We start from the raw sequence: 14,862 nt of genomic DNA, 5'->3' as shown, positions 1-14,862 counted from the left end.
TAAAGAAGGTGGCAGATAAGGGACAGATAACCATGATGCTCAGCACTGTGGCAGTAACAGAATGTGCAGATTCGTTTCGGAGGGCAATGACATAACAGAAAAGGAGGCAGAGTTGCTGGGGGTTCTCCATAATCACGTTGAAAATTTTTGAAGGTGAGGAAGCTCTGAGATTTGAGAATCATTTTGAAAACTCAGCTTAGTTTTGGCCATCAGTTTGGTCAATTGTGGTGATTCACATTTGTTGATCTTCCTAAATATTACAATATGTGGCAAAGTGGGAGAAGTTTTCAGACAGATTGAGTTACTTTTATACTGAGTAACATGGGAAATCTGTCAGTGAAGGTAGTACATTTCAGACTTCTGAATGAAAGACAATAACTTCTCTAGCACATGAACAGAGTTAGTGAATGTAATTACTGTAGATTTTGAGAAATTGGCCAAAAACATTCCAGCACACTACTTGGGGGAAGAAAAGAGCCCCCCACCACCACCTCCAAGTCACACTAGATCAACAACAAAAACTCCTTTTAGACACTGTCTTTCTAAAGGGAAATAAAGTTAGGGTCAGGAAGATCTATTTTAAGAGCCTTAAAATAATTGGATAGTTAGTCAAGTAAGCTTTAATACATCCTCTTGATGAATTAACCCCTTTAATATTGCCAAGATTTTAAAAATCATGAATGGATGTTGTCTTTTTCCAAATAATTTTTCTGCATCTATTTAAAGAATTTTTTTAATGTTAAACTAATCTTCATTATTTGGATAAATGTGGTTATGATTTATATCTATATAAATACTAGAGGCCCAGTGCACAAAATTTGTGCACTGGGGGTTGGGGGTTCTCCAGCCTAGCCTATGCCCTCTCACAGTACAGGAGCCCCGCTATCGATCTCCCCAAAGAGGTAGACCCTGCCCACCCATCTGGGGCTCCTTGATGAATTGCTCCAAAGAGGTAGGCTGGAGCAGCCAGGACCCGCCACCATGGCTTCCCACGAAGCCGCCGGGACCCCCAGCATCGCCACTGGGACCCCCAGCATCACCGTGGGGAGCCGTGGGACCCGCCTCCATGCCGCACATGCAGCGTCAAGTCCCAGCCCACCCACATGCGCCTCACCGCACACACAGCCCCTCCCACCCACACGTGCCCGCTGCGCATGCAGCCTCCTGGTGATGGATTGTTATGGTGTGAGGGCATCACGGCATGACAGTGTGATGACCACATAGGCTTTTATTAGTATAGATGTACATATTGTTTGATTTAAATTTTTCAATCTTGTTAAATTTTTTTTGCATTTGTGCTCTTTTGGCTATTTGTCTGTTGTTCTCTTGTCTGGTTTTGGTGTCAGTGTGAAGCTTGCTCTATAAATGAATTGGAAAGTATCCCCTCCTCTTTTATTTCTGGAGGAATTTATGCAGCCACTCTTGTTTGTTTCTTAAATGTTTGCTACACCAGTAAAGCTGTCTGCTCCTGGGCTTTTGATTTGTGGGAAGGTTTTTACTATGCAGATTACTTCTTGACTGAGCTTCAGTAGTTTGTATTTTTCAAAGAATTTCTACAATTTGTTAAAACTGTCATATTTGTTAGTTTATATATTTTATATTTGCACTTATTGACAATCTGTAAGTCTCTTCATTTCTTTGTGCAGGTTCAGATTTTTTCAAATCATTTTTCTCCCCTCTGAAAAACTTCCCTGAGAATTCTTATAGAGGGTTGGTGACAATAACATCTCTAATAATGGTTTTTCTATAAAAGTTTTTATTTTACCTTTATTTCTATAAGATTTTTTTTTGCTAAGTACAGAACTTTTAGTTGACATTTTCCTGACTCTATTTTTTGAAGATATTGGTCCATTGTTTTCTGGGTTGCATTTTTCTTGACAAGAATTACACTGTCATTCTTATCTTTGTTCCTCTATTCTTAATGGGTCTTTTTCTCTCTGGCTGCTTTTAAAATAACCTCTTATTCACTGATTTCCAAAAATTTAATTATGATATAATGGGATGATTTTACTTATGCTTTCTCTACTAACAGTTTGTTGGGATTCTTGAATCTATGGTTTATAGGTTTCAACAAATTTATAAAACTTTGGCCATTATTTCCTTAAAATATTTTTCTGTTTCTCCTTCTCTTTTTCTGGAATTCCAATTACATATTTATTAAATTGTTTGAAATGGTACCTCATTGATTCACTGTTAATGATTTTGGTGTTTTTCTCTCTCTGTACTTTGAGTGCTTCTATTATTATGTCTGCAAAGTAACTATTTTTTAAAAAAAATTATTGCCTACTTCATTTAATTTTTATCCTGTGTAATATCCATTTTTAGAGATGACATTTTTAATCTATAAGTTCTCTATTGTCTTTTAAATTTTTTTTTTCATTTATATCTTTACCATAATCATTCCCGCCCCCTACATTCTTGAACATATGGAGCATATTTCCAAGAGCTGTTTCAATGTTCTTGTTGGCTAGTTCCATTATCTTTGTCATTTCTGGGTATGTTACTATTGCATTAATTACTATTGCATTAATTGACCAATTAATTTTATGATTGTGGATTTTATTTTCCTGTATTCTCCCATACCTAATTTTTTTTGGATGTTGGTTATCATGAAGCTTACAATTTGGTTTTGGTTGCTAGATTTTTTTATGTCTTTGAATTGTTTCTAGTTCACACATTATTATTTGGGATCAGCATGATCCTTGTGAGGCATGTCTATATGCTTTGTTAGGACATGCTAGAGCACCATATAGTTTAAGGCTATTTAATCCCACTACTAAGGTGATACCTTTGTGGACTCTATCTGATGAATCATTTATTACAGGGATTTTCTACTCTGGCTGGTAGGCACACAAACTATTCTCAGCTTTTGTGAACACTGGGAATTGTTCTGCCTATAGCTTTTCTGTACTTTTTCCCTCCAGACTTGAGCATTTTCCTTGCCTGTACATGGACATCAATACTCAGTGAAATACTTGAGGCATAACTTCCATAGATATCCAGACCTCTCTTTATGGAATTCCGTCCTGTCTGGCATTCGCACCTTTTCTCCACGAAAGGGACAAAGCCTCTAAACTATATCTGCCCAACTCAGCGTGACTGCATGGCTCTGTTTGAGTTCTTCCTCCCTCTACCACAGCCTAGAATTGCATCCAGATGGTGAACTGGTGCCATCATAGGGATCACTTCCTTTGTTTTTTATTTTCTCAGGAATCAGAACACTGCACTATCTGTTGTCCAATGTCTAAAACCACTGTTTAATATATTTTGCCTACTTTTCTAGTTGTTCAAGGGAAGCCATTACTCTATTGTGAGAAGAATCAGAAGCAGCATCTCCTCCTTAAGAGCTTTGACAAAGGCCATAATGATCCTTGACTTTATCCCAAAGGTGAAGATAAGTCACTGTATGATATTAAGAAGAAACATGGCATAATCAAAGCAAAATGAGGAGCAGACAGTTTGGATACTTTCTCTAGGATTTTTCTGGTATCCATCCTTCAAGAGGAAGCAGAGCTTGGCATCAGTCCCACGGAGGGAGTCCCAGAAAAGAAACAAAACTGTTTTTGGAGTCAGAAGGCTGAGAGTAAGTCCTGGTTCTTCCAGATACGAATTATATTATCTTAGAAAGTTTCATGAAATAGTTACTTAATAGATGACACTGGTAAATTAACCTGTTTCTTTACCAGCAAAATGGTGGTAAAACCATCTCTCTCATAGGGTTCCTTGGAGAAGTAGCTGGGCATAAGAATGAGCAGATGTGTAGATGTTAAGATACGAGAGTTCTAATTCCATTTCAGCCATTAACATGCTTTACTGACTACAACTATAGAAAGTTAACCATTAGGAGCGATCTTGTACCTAATGAATTTTAGTATCTTTAACTTATAAATAAGAAAATTCAGATCTTGAAATTATCCACATAATTTATAATATTTTTACTATTACAATTACTTTAAGACTATAGTACTTGGAATAAAAGCATTTCTACACTTCATGTTTTGACAAACAAAAATATTTTTTAAAGTTTTATTAATATTTTTAAATGTCAAGAAGCAAACAAGAGGTTTTTAGTATGACCATGAGTTTATTAAAAATATACAGTCTAGGTAACCCTTGCTTAGGAGTATAGGTGATAAAGTTGGGAACTGGCCAGGAATGTGGGGGGAAGACAAATAGCTCACTTTGCTCCAAAGACAGTATGAAGTGGTGATATGAAATATAGTGCTAAATATTTTCCATATCCTGTACTAAAATTTGGAATGAGTAAATTCAAATGTCATCATAAACTAAAGATACAGCTACTATAAAATGCTTAAAATATTTGTGAGAAAACTTGAGGTGGGAATTCAGTGGAATCTCAAAGTAAAAACAAAATTCTAGTAAGAAAGCCTAAGTAGGAGTTACTTTTATGACTTCTTGCTTACTGGTGAGCCAGAACCCCTTTGTAGTTACAATATTAAAGTATTATTAATATCATTTATCCTCTTACCTCTCTTCTAAAAATGAGTTTTTGTAGTTTCTTCTTCCACAAACTTGAAATAGGTATACTTTTCCCTATTTCTCCTGCTAAGTACATACAGCTAAAAACCTTGACATTAGATATAAATCAAACATAAGAATACTTTGAAAGATGAAGAGAAGGCAGTAATCAAGCTAGGACCTCAGGATCCAAAGAACAACATGGAGGTGAATCCCTTGGTTTTGTTCTGTGTTTGTCTTATATGTTGTGTTTGGAAGTAAAAAAGCCAGCAACCTGGAAATACCAAACGATGCAAACAAAACTCTCTAGCCAAGAGAACAGGAATTGGGGAGTTTCTTACCAACAAAAATTGAGTAAAGAGCCTGAATTCCATCCTCACCAGGCCATAATGAGATGCCCCAAATTCCTGCTGCGGTGATGTCAGGGAAGGCTGAGTAGGACACTGGATTTTATGCAACTGAGCAGTAATTAGGGGCCCTCCACCACCCAACTGGGATGATGTCAGAGGACGCTGAATAGTAACAAAGCCACCCACTGCCCCATGGGATCATTGGAAGCCAAGTGGGAAATGACAATGAAGCATTTCTATCCTCCAGACAGGTTAGGATATTTAGTTGGGTGTTGAAATTCCCATAGTGCCCAGCACTAACAAGGATTATCTCCTTTCAGCATCAGAGGAGGCTGAGAAGGGAACCTGAAAGTAATGGGACAGTCTTCCCCACAGTTCTCCTGACAGGGTGGTGCTAGATAAGAGATTTAAATAACCCATAACATGATTCCCAAAATGTCCAGGTTCAATAGAAAATCACTCAGCATACCAAGAACCAGGAAGATAGTAAGGTGAGTAAAAGAAAATCAAAAGATGACACCGCCCGGCCAGTGTGGGTTAGTGGGAGAGCATCGACCCATGAACTAGGGGGTCATGGTTCAATTCCTGGTCAGGGCACCTGCCCAGGTTGCAGGCTAGATCCTCTGTATGGGGTGTATAGGAGGAAGCCAATCAATGAATCTCTCTCATCATTGATGTTTCTATCTCTCTATCCCTCTCCTTTCTCTCTGAAATCAATACAAATATATTTTTTAAAAAGGTAACACCAAGATGAAAGAGATGTTAGAATTATGTCAAAGATGTAAAGCAGCCATCAAAAAAATGTTTCAGTGAGCAATTGTGAACATGTTTGAAACAAATAAAAAAATAGAGATCCTAAGCCAAGAAATACAAAATATAAAAAAAATCTAAATGGAAATTTTAGAGCTAAAAATATAATAACTGAATTAAAAACTCAATGGATGATATCAGGAGCAGAATGGAGGAAACAGAGAAAAAAGGTATAAAGGATTATAGAACAACAGGAATTAATCTGTACAACAATAGTGATAAAACACATTGAAAAATAATATCAACAGAACATGAGACCTGTGGGACTGAAACAATTAATTTTATGAGTCAACTTTGCTAGACCATGGTATCCAAATATTTTGTTAAACATTATTCTAGATGTCTCTGTGAAGGTATATTTTAGATAAGCTTAACATTTACACCAGCTGACTTTGAGTGAAGCATATTATTCTCCATAATGTGAATGAGCTACACTCAATCATTTGAAGGTCTTAATAGAAAAGAATTACCTTCCCAGATAAAGAGGTAATTCTGTCAGCAGGCCATCTTTGGACTTGAATTGTCACTCTTTCCTGGATCGTCAGCCTGCTAGCCTACTCTGCAGATTTTGGACTTACCAAACCTCCACAACTATGTGAGCTAATTCCTTAAATCTATCTATTATATAGGTATAGATTTATTAATATAAACCTATGTTCATAGAGATATAGATAGGCAGGCAAGGAGGCTTTTAAAAAAAGTACCCAACGAAAGGATGGCCAAAAAGTTCACAAACTTAGCAATAGATGTAAAATACAGAATCAAGAAGTTGAGTGAAATCCAAACAGGACAAATTCAATGAAATCCACATTACAGTGAGAATTCTGCAAACTAAAGACAAAGAAGACATCTGTAAAGTAGTGAATTTAAAAAATGACACCTTATCTATAGGGGAAAAATAATTCAAAGGGCAGTGGATATCTCAGAACAGCCATAATGGAGACCAGAAGAAAGTGGCACAGTATTTTTCAAGGACTAAACAAAACAAAATCCTGTCAACCAGAAACCTACCATACTGGAACCTTGACTTTGGACTTCTATTCTCCAAAACCATGAGAGAGCAAATTTCTGTTCTTAAAACCACCAGCCTATGATATTTTGTTATGGCAGCCCAACCTGACTAGCAAAGGGAGCAGTTGGGTACAGGGTACACGGGGTTTCTCCATATTATTTCTAACAACTGAATGTGAATCTAGGAGAATCTCAAAACAAAAGGTTTAATTAAAAAGAATAAAATTTTGTATCAGTATTGAAAATTAATCTTAGTTTAGGACTATTTTTTGGAATGCTTTAGTGTGCTATAAGATTAATACCTTCCATTAATATGGTACTTGACCTTGTTCCAGGAGTTTTTATACAACATTTCTTACAAGAACTTTGTTACATGCTGGGGAGCAATTGTTGCCCTTTTAGAGAGGAGGAAATTGAAACGTCTAGAGGTAAAGCGAGCTTGAAAATAGCTGTGTAACTAATAAGTGACTGAGGCTTTGACACGGACTGAGGAACTTTTCCTGTTTCAACAAGCGTCACGCGTTGGCCTAGCCATAGAAGATGAACTGCTTCTGTATTCCTAAGAATAAAATCAGCATCATTGGAGAATTATATAGTGACACATTAGGGCCAGGCTGACAATATCAGAAGCAGTGTGACTCCATGTCCCAGAGAGCAGGCCGAGTGGACTGGGTTGGCCCTTGATGGGAGATGCATCTGGATGGGATGCCTCTGAGCAGGCAGAGGAGGTGCAGGCGCAGGGGCCTCACGAGCACACAAGGGTTAACTTGCAGTTGGTTATTCTAGCCCCGGCCCTCCAGATGAGGCTTTCCTGTGCACACCCTCTGAATGCAGAACTTGTAGAAAAAACTGTCTCCACAGAATACGTCCAAGTATAAATATGTAAGGAATGTATGGGGGAAAGTAGTGATCCTCTGTTTGCTTTTCATTAGGAATGGATGCCTGATATTCACTGTCCAAGCAGAAAATCAAGGCCAGTTCCTAAAACCCAACTGTCTTTTCTTTGTAGGCCTCTGCCAGGTTTACAGAAAACATTATACGAAGCAAAAATAGTGGAGCTGGGCTTTGCGTTCTCTCACTCCAGCTGCTTTCCCCGTGCTGGGAATGAAATGGCAGGTTCTGCCTTTCAGCCAAGAGCCCAAGGTTTTATTTTGCATTTGAGAATTCAGAACAGAAAGAACTTCTCCGGTAGTTGTTATTTTTTGCAAACACACAGTAAGCTACATTTATTGTAAGAAGAGCCCATTTGAATTTAGAAATCGGTGTGTGTGTGTGTGTGTGTGTGTGTGTGTGTGGTGTGGTGTGGTGTGGTGTGGTGTGGTGTGTGTGTGTGTGTGACTAGCCATGGCATTTGCCTCACTGTTATTACTTTAATTTCCTTTTTCAGGTTATAAACCACCAAGGTGCTTTGACAAGAGGCTTGTTAAATGTAGAATGGAACTAAGTTATTCATTATGTTGAATACATCTATGAAAACCAAAATTTATCTTTCAGGTAGTCTGATGGCTCACTTTGACCTTTCAGATAACAAGAGGATTAAGTAATGAGATTCTTTCCAATGTTAGCCTGAACATTTTACCTGATGGCAGTGCCACAAGCCACTGCCAACTATCACTGAACTAGTACCTCTTGGGGCATCACAGCTAACACAATCTTTCTCCAGGTCTACTATCAAGACCTATAAATCTAATATCATCAGGGCCATACCTAAGGAGGCCACTTGGATAGAGGATAGAGGCATTTTGCTCAGGGCATCCATATCATCTGGATATGGTAGTTTCTTAATTCTTGGATAGTAACAATAGTCACTACTTACTAAATTGCTATTATTCACCATGTACAGAGGTAGGTGTGTATGTATTATCTCATTTAATCCTCACAAAAATTAAACAGGGGGATTAGATTAACATAATGTTACAGATGAGGAAACTGAGTAAGTACGCATCCCGAGATTGTACATCTGGCAAATACAGAGACTGGACTTGAATATAAATCTGGCTCTCAAACCCATGTTTGCTTATTTGTTTTCAAATCCCATTCAACATAATGGTTGGCATTAAAACTTTTTAAGAGATAAATCCTTGAGGGATCCAGAGATTAGTATGCTGGAATGGAGTGTCAGAATATGGAATTCTGATTATTAAACCCAACCGATTTTAAAATCTCTAAGGCTACTCTGATATGCCCCACATGTAGCAAATAAAAGGAATCTCTTCTGTTGATTTAAGTATCTTTGAACAGTTTTTTCAGGGTTACCTTTATTGGTTGGTGGCATTTTATTCTTCTAAGCTAAGGCCTGGACATTTGGCTGCTCAAGATTTAGTGACTTCAGAAACTCAGGGTGTTCTTGTGGCGGGAGCAGAGGGAATTCTAAGCCAGGAAACCTGGGCTCTCGTCTTGTTTTCACACTAATTTTGCAGTTCTGACATGAGAGAAGTCAGTTCAGCAACCTGTGCTACGGTTCTCTTATATGTCAAAAGGACACATATCTGCATTACTTTACCAGTTAGGAATGTTTTCAGATGTAAGTAACAAAATACATGACTAACAGTAGCTAAGGGTGTAATAATATTTATTCTTTACTTAATAAAAAGTTTGGAGGCCTAAGGATGGACCAGCAACTCAGCAATGGTGTCAGGGACCCATTCTTTTTTATATACATTGTACTCCACTATTTGCTGTTTTTTCATCCTCGCGCTTATTGTCCTATGGTTGCAAAGTGGCTGCTGCAGCTTCCATATCATATCTATATTCAACAAAAGGCAAATAAGGAAGTAACAGAATTAATAAACTCTCCCTTACAGCTCTTTTTTTCATCAACAAGCAAACTCTACTTCTCAGCAATCTCATATCACATTTCCCATTATCAAAAATCGGGTCACTTGGTCATCTACCCACCACTGAGAAGCCAAGAAATCAAGTGTCTGCCTTTTCAGCCCCATTATTGGAAGGCAGAAAGAGAGAACATGGTTCAGAATAGCTTTTGTAGGTAATCATCACTGTCTCCCCATTCATGACATCAAAGGATTTATTTCATCAAACCAAACCTTCCCTCCTTTTTCCTCTCCATTCTAAATAATACTTGTAAGCAGTATTTTAGATATTCTATGTATCCAACCATGTTTTTCTGTGTAATGTTTCATACATTGAAAGTACAAAAATGCTAAGTGAGTAAATACCATAGCTATTCAAGAAATGAATTATTTTAATGCAGGGAAATGTTCACCTGTGATCTAATGCCCAAGACATTTTTCATGTCATTTGAACTCACCTCTTACATTTGTGCTCTCTTCCTGTTTCAATGAATAGTAAACTAGACATGGGCTATGCATAAATAATGCCAAAACATCTGGATGAAAAGGAAAAAAAAAACAATTATCTGGATGTTTTGTCTACATAACAAAACATGTAGCATTGTGTAGACAAAACATCTAGATGATTGAATATTTTATTCTTCATCCAGACATTGTGTTGTCATGTAGACAAAAAGCACTGCCAAGTTAGGGACAAAGGAGAAAATACAGGGTACAATAAAACTTGCCTGATTTGTAGAGTTCAAGAATTGTTGCTAAGCTTATTATGGGAAAGGAGGACAACTAATGGGATATTAACGAATTACTTTTCAAAAATTCTAGACTGATTCGGAAGAAACTTTTTACTACGGGTTCATAGTGATCATAATAAATGATAGCTCCATTACAAGACACTTAACAGAAAACACACAAACACTTTTTTATTTGACATTGTGTTTATTTTATAAATGAAGCAATGCATTCACAGAAAAGAACAGTGACTACTAAAACCTCCTTAATATTCTGGGAGAACAAATACAGAAACTGATTGCAGTTTCCTACTCCTAGGTCAATTTGTGAGGCCAGATTCATTTCGAATTCAAGAATTACTTAATGTTGGTGTTCCAGGTATTGAGCTGGCCATCATTTAACTTATTCTACATTAATTCTGTGTGGTTGCTACTGTTACTCCCATTTTATAAAGTTGGAATCTGGGTCTAGATGAAGGAAACTCTCTCAAATCCCACAGGTTGATTACTTCTACAAATAACGTGATGCTTATTTTTTCCCCTTTTCATTTAGCATGCATTATTCTTTGTAAAAGGAAGGAGGGTCATAGAAAACCAAACTTCCCAAGTTTGGGTGTCACGACTCCTAAAAAGCTGGGAAATATGGCTAATGCACTGTCATGCTATTTTATTTCATGTATTAGTACATATGTTTTTCATATCCTAAATCAAACATACTTCATTGAGAACTTAACTTGAGAAAGAGGGATATTGGTATTCGACAGGAATCTTTCATCCTTGAAGCACCTGATAGGCCAATATCCTTAAACACTATCTGAAGGGCCTTGCTGAGATAACCAATTGTTTTATGACTCACCATCCCCATTCCTTCTTAAGCAAACAGTTCCAAATTCAATACACAGAGGCCACTAGGGAAATATTCTGCCTTCAAAGTCAGCCTTATATAGTCTCTTATTTTTCTGGCAGTGGCTTAGCTGGATGGGGTAGTAAAGGAGAGCTTGGAGAACATTATTTGGAGCCAAAAACTGTGTGATCAGGACCCAATGGTCTGGGATTTTCCAGGTCAAAAAACTGTCATAAATATCATCCGTAGAGAAATGGTTCTGTTCAGGAAAGGAATAGACTTTTGAACTTTGGCCACAGTGGTGTATTACTCACAACAGAGAAACCCGTCCTTGTGTTAACCCCTGAGCTTTGCAGCTACTTTGTTAAATAGAGAGTTTTCTGATTTATGGCTGTGGTATGAGGGCTGGAACGAGTTTCTTTTCTACAGCAAAAACTCACATCAAGTTCTGGACCAGGAGCTTCAAGGTGAACTCTACTATGCAGCTCATGCATACATGTTCTACTGTTAAAACTCAACACTCTTTAAGACGATGTGTTTTAAACCTGTGTTGGCCTCTGAAGTTAGAAAGTGGTAATGGTTACACATCTTTGAGAAGATACTAAAAGTTACTGAATGGTACACATTAAAGGGGTGAATTTTATAGTATGTGAATTATATCTCAATTTATGAAAACTGTGTTGGACTAATTCACATGGCTTCTCGGACATCAAACAGATCTTACAAAGCAATATTTTGGTGATTTCAATGTAAATGAAACAGAAACATATGGAGTAAATTTCTGCGAAATTGCACATGATTTCAAAAATTAAGGGGGAAACGTTCTTGGCAAAACCTAGTTTGGTTTTATCTAATCCAAAATACTTGGAAAATAAATTGAGATATTTCATAAACCAAAATACAGCTGGTTTTTCCATGTAGCACATATTTGTTATGAGCTGTCCTTCTCACTAAGTGCATTTTTACTTATATTGAAAGGTACAGGTAGTTCAGGTTCCCAGGTACAAAACTATGAATACTTACGGCATCTTAGAATAAAGCAAGGTCAAGTTGTAGAAATTTTGCTACAGTCTAGTAAACACTATTTTCAAGGAAATATTCCTCACTGAAACAATTAGGGAAGAAAACCTCTTATAACAGCCTCTGAGTTAAAAAACACAGAATCACTGAAATCCCTGAGTCTATTCCTCGGGGTCCAAATTATCTACATTATGTGTTAACAATCTCTGGCCATATAAGTACCATTGTTACTAAAAATGTAGTCTTCTATATCCTATATAATAAAAGCCTAATATGCTAAGTGTCTGGTCATCCATTCAACCAATCAAAGCATAATATGCTAATGATATACTAAGGCTGCTCAACCACTCACTATGAGGTGCACTGACCACCAGGGGGCAGATGCTCAATGCAGGAGCTGCCCCCTGGTGGTCAGTGCGCTCCCACAGGTCAGCCAGAAGCCGGGCTCATGGCTGGCAAGTACAGTGGTGGTGATAGGAGCCTCTCCCACCTCCGCGGCAGTCCTAAGGATGTCCAACTGATGGCTTAGGCCCACTCCCCACAGCGGGCCTAAGCTGTCAGTTGGACATTCCCTGAGGGCTTCCACTACGAGAGGGTACAGGCCAGGCTGAGGGACACCCCCCCCCCCCCCCCCCGCGTGCCTTCCAGTGCACGGATTTCATGCACAGAGCCTCTAGTGGCTTTATAAAACCCAATCACAAAAATGGTAGATATTTACCCATATGTCAAACTTTTGAGGTTGTCACTCAAGCCCTTTAAATAATTTTTAATCTCTTTATTTTCTTCTCTCTTTTTTATTAAATTCTACACTGTAAGCTCCTAAGTAGCAATGGAGGGTGTCCTTTTTACAGTTGATTTCCAATGCCTGATAGATCCTTTGAACCAAAAAAGATGTATTGGATAAATACTCCTGAAAGAATGAAATTTTAACTTCCCTCACTTCTGCTCAAGTGTCATGTCACAAAGAAACCTTCCCTGGCCACTCATGACCATCAGCTCTCACTCTATTCATGACCCTTCTTTACTTCTGAACATGCTGCAACCTGGCATTATATTAAACACCACTATTTGTTTACCATCTGACTCTCTCACTGGAATATTATTCCATCAGGCTAGGCCCTTAGTTTTGTTCACTGTTCTGTAATAATCTGAGGACAAATAATTGAAAGATACAGATAAGCCAGAGTCTAAATCAACTAAGTGAACATTGGCCCCAAAGCCATAGGAAGAAATATTAAAAGAGCACTGCCCTTCTCACAGAGCCATTTCTAAATTACCAGTATTTACAAAGGGAGCCAGCACATAGGACTACTGGGCCCAGTTTATTCACCCCACAGATCTGCTCAGATATGGCTGTCCCAAGGGCCTCGGCAACTCACCCCACCTCCTGGTCCACATGGAGCCACTGGTACTTCATATTTCTGCTGTGACAGGCAAGCCTCACCATCATGCCAGCACATGTCTCAACACCATTGATTTTAACAGTCTTTAAGCAGGAGGTGGGACTTCAGCAGTGAGATTCAGGAACCCTAGCATCTCCGTCCTACCCAACTGGATTCAAGAGGCCCTGGCTTCTTTAGCAGCTACACAGACAGGCTGATGCTAAATGCCCCCTGGAGGGATCTCTGAGCAACTAAAGAGGGAGAAAAACAGACAGATATATTGTTCTCCATCCCTTCCCCATGGAGTGTCCTGAGAGATAAGAGCTCCCGATTGCCTTACTGGAGACATTTCATAAATCCATGAGACCAGCTATGTGTCCTTGTGAAGCTGTGACCAGCTTGGTAATGCCAAACTTGAATTTTCTTTCTTTCCCCCTTGTTGTTGCTTCACCGGATGGGAATGGAAACGTTGCTCTACACTAATTCTAGTTATTTAGGCCAAGACAACCAGTCATAGAGAGCAGTGCCTTGGCATAGGATTTTGGAATTTGATTTCCCACCTGTCTGAAGGTCATAAGAAGGACACGTGGAGTAGTAACAATTACTAAAGCTTTCACCTATTGATCATTGAGATATTATGTAGATGGAAAGCAGGACATTGGGAACATCATAGCTACTGTTATTGATTAGTATAAAGGACGTGGTAACACTAAAGATTGTCGTGGGGAGTGGATGCTTTGTTAGCAGCAGAGGACTTGTAAGAAAGAGACAGACCACATTCACGTAACTTTTATTATAGTATATTGTTGTAACTGTTCCATTTTATTTTTAGGTTTTTTTATATTGATTTTAGAGAGAGGAAGGGAGAGGGATAGAGTGATAGAAACATTGATGAGAGAGAAATATCAATCAGCTGTCTCCTGCACACCTCCTACTGGGGATTGAGCTTGCAACCAATATACATGCCCTTGACCAGAATTGAAATCTGGACCCTTCAGTCCGCAGGCCAATGCTCTATCCACTGAACCAAACTGGTAAGGGCTATTTTTAGTTTTTTGTTGTTAATATTTCACTGTGCAAAATTTATATATTGCACTTAATCATATATATATATATACAGTATGTATATGGGCTATCCATGGTTTTAGGCATCCTCTGGGTGTCTTGGAACATATCCCTTGCAGATACGGGGGGACTCCTGTAATTGAGGAAATATAAGGACAGGTTGTGTCTATTACACTGTCAGGGTAATCCATTTCCCACCTACTTTTATAAACAGGGTCTAGTATTACATTTTTGTGACTATGGGGAAATGTCCTTAGTGACATTTTTAATCAATTTCCCCGCCTTAGCAAATTAACCTTTGATAGTTGATAGACTTGGTTTTCAAGAAAAGTGTATTTTCCGTGATAAACTATAAGCAGA

This window comes from Myotis yumanensis, unplaced genomic scaffold, assembly GCF_028538775.1.
Source record: "Myotis yumanensis isolate MYYU_CA2020_CCGP unplaced genomic scaffold, mMyoYum1.0.hap1 SCAF_4, whole genome shotgun sequence".
NCBI classification, from domain to species: Eukaryota; Metazoa; Chordata; class Mammalia; order Chiroptera; family Vespertilionidae; genus Myotis; species Myotis yumanensis.
Note: the sequence above shows the minus strand (reverse complement) of the source record.